The sequence below is a fragment of the Gavialis gangeticus genome, unplaced genomic scaffold, assembly GCF_001723915.1.
Source record: "Gavialis gangeticus isolate Ggan-Ray unplaced genomic scaffold, GavGan_comp1, whole genome shotgun sequence".
Classification (NCBI taxonomy): Eukaryota; Metazoa; Chordata; order Crocodylia; family Gavialidae; genus Gavialis; species Gavialis gangeticus.
This window is the reverse complement of record NW_017728992.1, coordinates 80,404,511-80,415,868: the sequence shown is the minus strand read 5'-3', so window position 1 is coordinate 80,415,868 and position 11,358 is coordinate 80,404,511. Positions and strand designations below refer to the sequence as shown.

At 42.6% G+C, this 11,358-nt stretch overlaps 1 protein-coding gene across 4 annotated transcripts in view; it reads left to right on the top strand.

Annotated features, from left to right (window-relative positions):
- The window catches only part of CCDC102B (coiled-coil domain containing 102B), a 477,100-nt gene that overhangs the window by 18,629 nt on the left and 447,113 nt on the right, over positions 1–11,358 (top strand). For 3 of the 4 annotated variants that reach the window (XM_019524671.1, XM_019524646.1, XM_019524664.1), the window contains exon 2: positions 3,190–3,293. The gene's annotated coding sequence lies outside the window, so the exon portion shown is untranslated. Of the gene's footprint in view, positions 1–2,976; positions 3,294–11,358 lie in introns of those variants that run through there. The other variant, XM_019524655.1, reaches the window with a different exon arrangement.

Genomic DNA, 11,358 nt, shown 5'->3' with positions numbered 1-11,358 from the left:
GCTTTGGGGACTGAATGGCATGAAAATCTCCACTCTCTTCCCCTCCCTTCCCATTCCAGGCTTTCCCCTTGCCCTCCCTGCCCCTGGATAACACCCCCCCACCACCACTCAGCCTCATAGCTCACCTGCATCTCTTGTTTTCTCCGGCTTAATTGTGGCCACTCAGACCAAGGAGTGGTAGCAACATCAGCAGTGACCAAGCAGGCAGGTTCCCCTTCCCTGCCTGCTCCCCTGAGAGCCAGCAGGCAAAAGGGAGCTGAAAAGGGCAGGATGGTGCGGGGGTGGAGGGGGGGGTGGAGTGGAGAGCTGGGAGTCTGATGGGGTGCGGGCGGCAGTGAGCCGATTCAGGCTGGCAGGGGCTGGTGGTGAGGGGCAGTGGGCCTGATCTGGGCTGGTGAGGAAGTGGGGGTTGTGAGGCCCAACTGGGTGGGGCAGGTGGAGAGTGGGCCCAATCTGGGTCAGCATGCAGGGGGTATATACACTAACATGTAGCCTAAAGCAACCCCACATTAGTGTAACATGAGTTGGGTAACACAGAACAGAGAGAAACTTTCTCTGGAGTAGTATAACTGCCTAAAGGATGCTTACAACTAGTTTCACATATTGTGTGGACAGTCAAGTGGTTAAGAGCTTCAGGGGCCACCTAACGTTAACAAGTAACAAAGCCCTAACTTTGAGAGACCGGGGAGAGAGACAGAGAGAGAGTTGTCATATGTTCCTTCTTGAATAGTTATGAATTCAGAATATTTATCTATTTATATAAGTTTTGCTGTATCTCAGTAATACACTCTTGTACACATAGTTCTCTATGGCCTTATACATTTGCATCTAAGCAAAGTTGGTATAAAATGCCAAATGCCACCATTCTGATTTGGTAATATTTTTCTATTCCCATGAATAGAAGGAACAACTGTGCAGGCAGTGAATAATCTGGGTAATGAACATGAATGACCAAACCTATAAATAAAAAAAGAAATTACTCTTCCTTTCCAAAGGAAAGCCTGCTACGTGTAAGGCTTTTACATTTCTGCTTTTAATGATTTGGGCAGTATTTGTCCTTTTAGGTACTTGGATGCTACAGTGACAAATGGAAAGCACAACAGGTTTACATGGGATCTAGGTATATTGTTGGGAGTGAACTTGTTTCAGATTCCACAGTTCTAAGATTTTTTCGAGGGAAATGTTGTGGAGCCCTGAAAAATGCTGGGGTGACTCATTCTGTTTTGAGATCGTATGAAATAACTGTTGAAAGTAGGTCACTGTTTGGGTGGGTAGAAGTCAGAGAATTATGACCAGAGTGCAATGTGGGTTTTTCTAACATTTTTAAGTAAATATAGGAGCTGCCAGAATACTTCTCAGATGAAAATTTAAACTTTAGACTTAAGAAAAGAAAAATCTAGGATTTTAAGAATAGTTCAGTGAAACACTTTCTTGAAGTGTAAACTTCCTCCACGTGGTAATAACAACACACATGTTCTAGTAGAAATAACCAGAAATTAAAATAACTGTTATTGCAATAAAGCAAACCAGTTCAGAATTACTGTTTTATAATTTTCAAGAAGCTAAACAAATGACACCAATTAAAAAGGTAGAAAGTTAACTGTGTAACAGAAATAATACTGGAAGGGGTCTGTTTGTTTTAAATTCTGAATTTACTTGTTTAGCTAACATAAAACAAGTGCTGCTCATGTCAATTTAGGTACTTCTCCTAAAGGAGACTCAGCAACTTATAGGACTAACTCCCTTTTATTAAAACAAAACTAAAATTGGGGGGAAGGGGAAACCCATGCTAAAAAATCAGGCACCATGGTAAGTCTTCAAGCCTAAATGGCTGGCCAGAAGTTTATTTAATACATATTCGTTTACAAATTCTTCTGTGCTTCAGATAATATAAGAATTAGCTTAAATTCAATAACAAGTTTGTTGGATGAACATGAGCAGCTGACCTCATCTTTCAGCTTTCCTTTGTTCTTTGACTTCAGTTACAAGTGGCTTTTTTCTACATAATGCTTGTAATTAAAAAAACCCAAAAAACAAATTAACAACCCCCCTCCCCTCCCATGGTTAATTATAAGTGACACAAGCAAAGGCAGGTCTCTCTCTTGCGAACAATTTATATCATTATTCCAAGACTTCATGATATTCCTTTTGTTGCAGGGTGTGTAATCGTTTCTTAACGAATATAGAAAGATGGCAGAGGATGCATGTACAAAGGTAACTCTTGGCTTCTGTCTGAACCTAGGGACCCCATTGGGTTAGTGTAATTAAGGCATTTCAGCTTTTCTTGACAAACAACACACAAGAAGCCAAGTGGCTAGCAGTTGCATCCAGTTGATTTCCAGCCCAAATAACCAAGCCGACTTTTACAGTTTGGTTGACTGGAGGCAGTACTTAGCAAGGCTTGAACCTTTTCTCTGGAACCATGCAAGGTACCTCAACATTATGCTATTCCACTCTCAAGAATTATATATGCAACCAACCAAGATAATAGATGTGTGCATAATGGCTGATGTGCTGGAAGAGTTTGAGCAGCACATTCTGGACTGTGTTACTTTTAAATCTTTTTGATGCTTAAGTGTTGACATTGAGCTAGAGATTAAACATATAAGTTATCTACATAAGTTATGTAAAACCACTGTTGGGAAAAAGTATTTCAAACTTTCTTTTATCTTGAAACAACACTTGAACCTCTGCACGGACTGAAAAAGATATTTAGTCACCTATCTGCAGCCTTGGGCTTATAAATAGGGTTTAATCAACTCACCTACATGAATTAAATTCCTTGGTACTTTTCTAAAATCCTTCTAGATAGCCAGCAGGGTCTGTAAGCATGATAACATTTTTTAAAAAAGGGGGGTGGAGGTGGAAGAAAAGGGGAGGAGAAAAGCCAGAAAAAAATGAACTAACATTAGCCAGTGCAAGCTGTTCTGTTCTGAACATTTTACTTGGGTAGTACAAACTCTGTTCTCTGCTGTCATTTTTGTTACAAACTTCAGTGGAAACAGAATTGTGCCCAAGTAACTCTTGCCATTTATCAGGAGGTATTTGGTATTTTCTGGACTAGGCAGTTTAAATACCTGTGCAAATAAACATTACTGTACTTAAAAGAAAAGTTAACTTAATTTTCTTGAATGGATTCACTGTCTCTGGAATGAATTGACTAGATTAGCCATATGGTTGACTTTCCAGATGATCCTAATGAGCATCAGTCAATCAGGAAATGAAGAATTTCACGCAAAATTACTAAACCTGCTCTGCACATTACTGAAATGACATCAGTCTCCATTGCTGAGGTAGGCTTTTGGTCTCACAGGGAATTAGTGTTAGAATAAATTAAATCAGTTTTTTTGAGGGGGCGTGGGGGAGGAGGAGAAAGGAGTACACTTTTTCAATTAATAGGATTATCTGAAATGGAAAGAGACGATATTCTATGAACTGATTAAATTACTGGCTACAAAAAGAGAATACAGACTGTTATGGGAATGTAACATTTTACATTTCTAGTTAATTTAGTTGCAGATTTCTGCTATATCATATGAAAAACACTTGTATATACATAATGAGTGCTAGAGAAACCATCTGTATTTCAATTTCCCATTTTCCTGAAAGTGATTACAGTTAGGGTCCTGCTTTCCTACTTTTGAAACAAAAATATTAGGAATATACAAAATCTGTAATCTAGTTCATCTCATGACAGAAAAAGACAATAGATTAACAAGAATCTTGTTGCTTTTATTTATATATAAGGTCATATTGTATCTCATCTGGTTCTTTGAATTAGGAAAATTATTCTTTTAAGGATGGGATTGCATTTCTTAGTTACTTCATGCATTATGGCATGACAACTGTAGCCTGCAGCATGGGGTAGCAGAGTACAAAAAGGAAAATTGGAACTGGTATTAGACCTTGATTATGCTGCTGCTAGACTGCTGGGTGATCCTGGGCACTTCTCCCTGTTCTTCAGTTTCCACATCTGTAAAATACAGCCAATGATATTGACTCCTTTTGACATATAGGCTAGGTAGAGACATTCAGAAAGTCTGAGGCAGAATTGATCCAAGTTATGCAATTTTCTGTAAGCAGCATAGTTTAGATCTGTAGCAAACAGAACATTCACCTTTTGGTGAGGGAGGCAAATCATTGGCTAGATTCTGCCATTTTTAAACAAGTCTGTGTGCCAAACATCTGCTCTGTTTTAGGTATAGACCCGTTTCTGATCATTTATACCAGTAAAACATTAACGTTTGCATTTGGCCCGATGTTTAGCACTATATAAAATACAATATTTTATTTATTTATTTATCCAGAGGTGATACCCTCAGACTGTAGAACTCACAGGCAATTGGTCTGTACCTGTGGCTGGTCTGGTAAAGATACCAGGGCTAGCTTGAGACCTATCTTAGCATAGACTGGCTGTGAGTTCTGCAGTCTGTTCTGTGTTCTCTGCTTCGGTGCCTAGGCTGCTACTAGTACCTGAGGTAGCTAATTTAAACCTGGCTGCAGCAAATCTATGTTACATTACAGTCAAGGGAGTGACTGTAATACATGTATGGTTTCAGTAAAGTACAAAATATGATTTTGTGTAGCAAACAACTTGCCAAAGGTTGCAGAGCCAACTGATGAAAGTAGTAGGCCCGGGACCCACGTGTGCTGACTCTCAGGCTTGTCTACATTGCAGTCAAAGGGGTTTAGAAAGACAACAAACAGGTTACAAAAGTTTGCAAAGTAAATCAGTGAAAGAAGCAGACTGATACCTGGGTATACTGACTCCCAGTTCTCTGTTTTACCCTAAGTCTTCAAAAATTGTGAGACTTTAAAACTTGAGGATTTCATGGCTGTAGAGGAGGAAAAGGACTTAACGCTAGCTACAATTCTTATGGGTCTGCCTACTTCCCAGATCTATGAAATTAAGAAAAATACTGAATAGCATAGGTTTTAACGATATTCATAGAGCTTAATGCTTACTTACACTTACTTCAAGGCTCCTTTGCAATAGCAAGAATGAAGTAAAGAATCCTTGGTGTAAATTAGTTTTGCAGAATGGCCTGGCCCCTACCACTCAGTAATACAGATTGCAAAATCCTTTCACAGATCTCGGAGGCCTTGTTAAAAGATGAATATGCATAAACATTTGGAAGATCCATTGGGAGCTCCTGTTCACTTGAAACATTAACCCAGAGTTTCCTCATGAAGAAGATGTATTTCAAGATGAGAGAGAGCAATCAATCAAACTTTCAAGATGGGAAGCCCCCTCAATCCAAATCTGGCAGAAAATAAAAACATACCAAGCCTCCATCTAAACATGTAAATACATATATATTAAGGTTAGACATGTCAGTAGCAATTTTAATTGGTATAAATGACACTTGCATCATAATCTTATAAAATATTTCAAATATAGCAATTCTCCTCCTGTCCCAGATTATAGCTTGCAAAGAAAAATTCTGTGTTTTTCTTTTGATGTAACTGTGCTGAGAAAGTCATAGCCGCAATAAATCATCCCGTCATTCTAATCATGCTGGTATTATTTTGATGCCTTTTGTGAAACAGTATTTCTTTTCCTTGAAAAAGGAAAAGTCTCCAAGCTTTTTTCTTGCAAGATATTGGTGGATACTTGTTAAGGAAGGACAATTTTTTAAGGCAATTTGGAAATCTTATTTTGTACCATGCACTTTCTACACCAGATTCTATTCCACCTATTAAGTTTCTAAGTATCCTGTCCACAATTCTCCAGTCCCCGAAAATTCATTAACATAAAAAGGTAATTTGGTCCATGTCATCTTTGCTGCTTTTTGTCGTATAGTATTACAGCTAAGAGGAAGATGCATTACAAAAGTTAGGGGTTTTAAGCAAGATGGACTAAGACTATGTTTAAACAGTGAAAAAATAGAATGGATCTGACGCTAAATGTCCAAAAATCACTTGATTAGGTTTAGGGAAAAAAACTTGCTGCAAGCAAAACTCATAGAGATACTGAATGAATTGCGTACTTGCATGTCAGGGGATGACTGTGATCCTGTGCAAAAATATATAGCATGTGTTCCTTTTAAAAACCTGCCAAATGTTGATTACCTGACATTGAAACCATAATACTAGAAATGTTTTTCTTAAACAGCCAGAAGCTTAGTAGGCTTGCCTGATACATCGGTGACAAGTAAGTTTTCACCTACCAAGTAGTGAACAAACCATTGAACCTATCCAAACCCTGAGGATTTCAATTTTACAATATTTCTCTGTTGCAGAGAAGATTAGAACCTAGAAAGTTCTGGGAGCCGGTTCCACATTCAGGCCTCAAGTTTATACTGGCCCTCTGATAAAGTGTGGTCAGTATATCTTGAAAATATCTATCACTGGTCATAGATATTGGTTATCCAAGTTACTCCAGGAAGCAACATTGCATCTGGCTTCCTTAGATGAACCCATAAAAAACTGGAAAAAAAAATTAGTCAGCCCAACTGAAGCCACAGGTAGCTGGTGAATTGTACACAAGCCAAAGTACTCTTGTTGCAGTACCTAGTTTCTCTTGCAACTTTGTTAGTCATACAGCTGGGAAAGTTATGATCGATATGTTGTAAAAGTTTGCAATGGAACAAAATATTTTGAAAAGTCATTATTATATTGTAGATAATAGTTAAAGCTGCTGTGTTTAAATGTGTTTTGACCTTATGGGCTGTAAGTGACAACACTTGTGTATATAAATATTTGCATCCATATTTAATCTTGAACATCTGAGTGCAATGTATCATATTTCAAAGACCTTATAATAAATGTCAAACTTACATGTGTTAAGAATTTTGCAAGATATTAAAACAACACTCGGTCCTGGGGCCTGCGCTGTTCAATTTCTTCATCAGCGATCTAAATGATGGGGTGGAAAGTAACCTGTTTAAATTCGCTGATGACACCAAAATTTGGGGGGAGGTGAGCACGCTAGCAGGGAGTGAGAGATTGCAGAAGGATCTGGATAGGTTACAGGGGTGGGCTAACAGGAACAGGATGCGTTTTAATACGGACAAGTGCAGGGTGCTGCACTTGGGCAGTAGGAACCAGCAGCACACTTACACAATGGGGAACTCCCTACTCGAGAGCACGGAGGCAGAAAGAGATCTTGGAGTCATTATTGACTCCAAGATGAACATGGGCCGACAATGCGAGGTCATGGTTGGCAGGGCTAACCGGACCTTGTCGTGCATCCACAGGTGCATCTCGAGTAGAGCCAAGGAGGTGATCCTCCCCCTCTACGCGACGCTGGTCAGGCCACAGCTGGAGTATTGTGTCCAGTTCTGTGCGCCCCATTTCAAGAGGGATGTGGACAACATGGAGAGGGTCCAGAGGAGGGCCACCCGCATGATCCGGGGACAACAGGGCAGACCCTACAGTGAGAGACTGCGGGACCTGAACCTATTCAGCCTCCACAAGAGAAGGCTGAGGGGGGACCTGGTGACCGTCTATAAACTCACTAGGGGGGACCAGAAGGGTTTGGGGGAGACGCTGTTTCCCCTAGCGCCCGCTGGCATAACAAGGAGTAATGGGCACAAGTTGATGGAGAGGAGGTATAGATTGGACATCCGCAAAAACTACTTCACAGTTAGGGCGGCTAGGAGCTGGAACCAACTTCCAAGGGAAGTGGTGCTGGCCCCTACCCTGGGGGTCTTTAAGAAGAGGCTGGATGCCTACCTGGCTGGACTCATTTGAGTCCCGTTTTTGTTTTGGGGTTTTGTTGTTCTCCCGCCCTGGTGGGGGGTCGGACTAGAAGATCTATTAGGTCCCTTCCGACCCTAAATCTATGAAACTATGAAACACTTGATGAATTCACCAACAAACTGAAATTCAAAAAAATGTATGTTGTTAATTATTGGGCCATACCTTTTAGAACAAGCCCATCCAGTATACAGCTTATTAAAAATGACAGTGAAAAAAGGAATGGAGGGAAAGAGTTGCTTGCTTTTTGAATGTCTGGCCAACTATGGAGTATATGTGTGTAAGTTAAACAGAGAACGTCAGTTAAGCAGGCATTAAACCATGTAAGCATTTAAAACATTTACAGATATTCATTAGCCTTGAATTATCATATTTGGCATTTCTTCAGAATATAATTTCTGTGGTCTAAACATTTTTCTTGTTTTCTGTAATAGAGGTATGTAGTCTCTGCACCATTGTTTTACGAGGGTATTAGTTAGCTTTTTCCACAGAAGTAGCTAAATGGACAATGTTGGATGTTCAAGGTCTGTCTTGGGGTTTAATTTAGCAACAGAAAGTACTGTAAGAGAGTAGATGAATTTTAAGGCAATCTTGCAAAAATGTTACTTTAAAAAATGATTTCTCTTTTTATAGTTGGGTGAGATTAGACCTTATTTCAAATTACTAATAACATCATGTGGAAACATTAATTAATAGAATTAGACACCTTAGACCAGCCCACATGAATTTTATATAATAAAATAACTAACTTGCAATGTTACAGTTACAAACTTTATCAGTTACTGAACAAGGCAATAAAGTACATCTCAGTGGTTCCCAGTGTAATAGGGCCAAGCCCTGTTACTGAGAATGGAGCTAGGACAAGAGTTGGAAGGCTTGATAGCTCCACATAATAAGCAGCAGGCAGCTAATTAGGTAATGGTCTGCTGAGGAGGAGCAAGAGGTTATATAAACCTTAAGCCAAAAGAAAAGACCAGTCTCACTCTGGCAGAGCAAGTGCCAGCCCCTTGGAATTTCATCAGTAATGGCAGGTGTAGATGAAACAGGAGCCCTAAATTGAAGCAGTGGGTTTTTAAAAACACTGCTTTAATTTAGGGCCAAGTAAACCGCTGTGTTGTGCACACACCCATGCACTTACCTCTCTCTCTGGTGGCGGGGTGGGGAGAGTGAGCTGCCGGTGTTGGAGCGGTCCCTGGGTGGCAGTGGGGCCAATGCTTCCCTTCACAGCAGTGGTGACCCCCCCTGCCAGGTGGCACCCACCTGCAGGCATCTGGCTCGGGCAGTCCCAAGAGGAGCCACAGCTGTGGAGGGAAGCACTGGGCCTGCGCAGGTCAGGGAGGCAGGCTCCGGGGGGGGTGGGGAGGGGGGGGAGGAAATGATCAGGCTCACTGCTTTTCTTGGGCAGAGCCTGTCTTCCCAGGCTGCTGCCAGGCTGCCTGCAGGGCTTCCTGTAGAGTCCCAGAACCTGGTGCTTCGCTCCATGGCTGTAGGGCAGCAAACTAAAACCCTTTGGAGGATTTTTAGCTTGCTGTGCCCCAAGTCATTTAAGGTGCATTACACCACCAAATTTGCTACAGCAGCTGGAATTACTGCGTAATACGCCGCCAATGTGTGCAAACACAAATACCATAGTTTCATAGATTTAGGGTCGGAAGAGACCTAGTAGATCTTCTAGCCCGACCCCCCGCCAGGGCGGGAGAACAACAAAACCCCAAAACAAGAAACGGGACTCAAATGAGTCCAGCCAGGTAGGCATCCAGCCTCTTCTTAAAGACCCCCAGGGTAGGGGCCAGCACCACTTCCCTTGGAAGTTGGTTCCAGCTCCTAGCCGCCCTAACTGTGAAGTAGTTTTTGTGGATGTCCAATCTATACCTCCTCTCCATCAACTTGTGCCCATTACTCCTTGTTATGCCAGCGGGCGCTAGGGGAAACAGCGTCTCCCCCAAACCCTTCTGGTCCCCCCTAGTGAGTTTATAGACGGTCACCAGGTCCCCCCTCAGCCTTCTCTTGTGGAGGCTGAATAGGTTCAGGTCCCGCAGTCTCTCACTGTAGGGTCTGCCCTGTTGTCCCCGGATCATGCGGGTGGCCCTCCTCTGGACCCTCTCCATGTTGTCCACATCCCTCTTGAAATGGGGCGCACAGAACTGGACACAATACTCCAGCTGTGGCCTGACCAGCGTCGCGTAGAGGGGGAGGATCACCTCCTTGGCTCTACTCGAGATGCACCTGTGGATGCACGATAAGGTCCGGTTAGCCCTGCCAACCATGACCTCGCATTGTCGGCCCATGTTCATCTTGGGGTCAATAATGACTCCAAGATCTCTTTCTGCCTCCGTGCTCTCAAGTAGGGAGTTCCCCATTGTGTAAGTGTGCTGCTGGTTCCTACTGCCCAAGTGCACCACCCTGCACTTGTCCGTATTGAAACACATCCTGTTCCTGTTAGCCCACCCCTGTAACCTATCCAGATCCCTCTGCAAACTCTCACTCCCTGCTAGTGTGCTCACCTCCCCCCAAATTTTGGTGTCATCAGCATTAAAGTGGTGCAAACGCATTCCAAATAAAACAAACAATAATTTGTTTATCAGGAGGTTTTTTACAAGTCTGACTTCCTTGTAATTTTTAACTGCACTGATAAACATTAAGTAGTCAACTTCAACTGCTTACCCAATAGACCCACATGTATAATTTCTGTTAATGGGTTTTACACACATTAATCAGTCATAAATGTGTCAATAAAATGGAATAGATAAATGGATAAATATGACCAGCAATCCTACTCTAAAGTTCTACAGGATTTTATTAAATAAGAAATCTTGTCATTTTCTCAATTCTTATACCTCTGCTATATAGTTACCTAGGTTTGTAAATTTGTTTTCCCCTAAATCTATATGGATCGGCCCTAGTATAGCAAGGAAAGCATATATTCAAGAACAGAGTGAAATGAATTTCTTTCTACAATAGATCAGTGTTTTCATACAATGGAATTATTTCCTGTGCTCTGCCCAAGTGCTTAGCCTGCCATACCCTCCTGACTGTCTCTGACCCGAGTCAGTGACAGCTTCTGATCCCAGTCCTGAGTACAGCCTGTCTGTAGGTAGGGAGTGGAAGGAGGGGAATTTCTGTCCCTGCCCCACCCCAGCCCCATGCACGTGGGGGTGGTGTGAGGAATAGGAGTCTGGTGTCTCTCTCCTGGCAGCCACGTAGGCCAGGTCTACATGACAGAGAGGCTCAGGAACCTGGCGGTAGGTGTAGAAACCAATCCTTCCTGCTTTGCAGATCCTTCCCCCTTCCCCTCCCACAAGCTTGTGGTCACAGGCCAGGCATGCATGGCAGAGAGGCTCCATTTTCCCAGCTGTAGTCAGGATCCTGGGGAAATAGAGCCTGTCTGCCATGCAGACCTGGCCTGCAAGCTTGGGTCTTGGTTGGGGGCAGGGCTGGGTCCATGGGGCAGAGAGGCTCCATTTCCCTCCACACTCTTCCCCCAGCTGCTGGTGCTTCAGCTGGCAGAAGGAGCAGTTGAGGCTGGGGAGAGGTGACCTGCTGGCCCTTCAGGGGTGGCCAGCTGCTCAGCTGCTCCCGCAGCCTCCTGGGAGGCATGTAGGAATGCTCCTAGGCTGCTGGCTGCAGCCTGTTCAGGCAGGCTTAACCCCCCCCCCC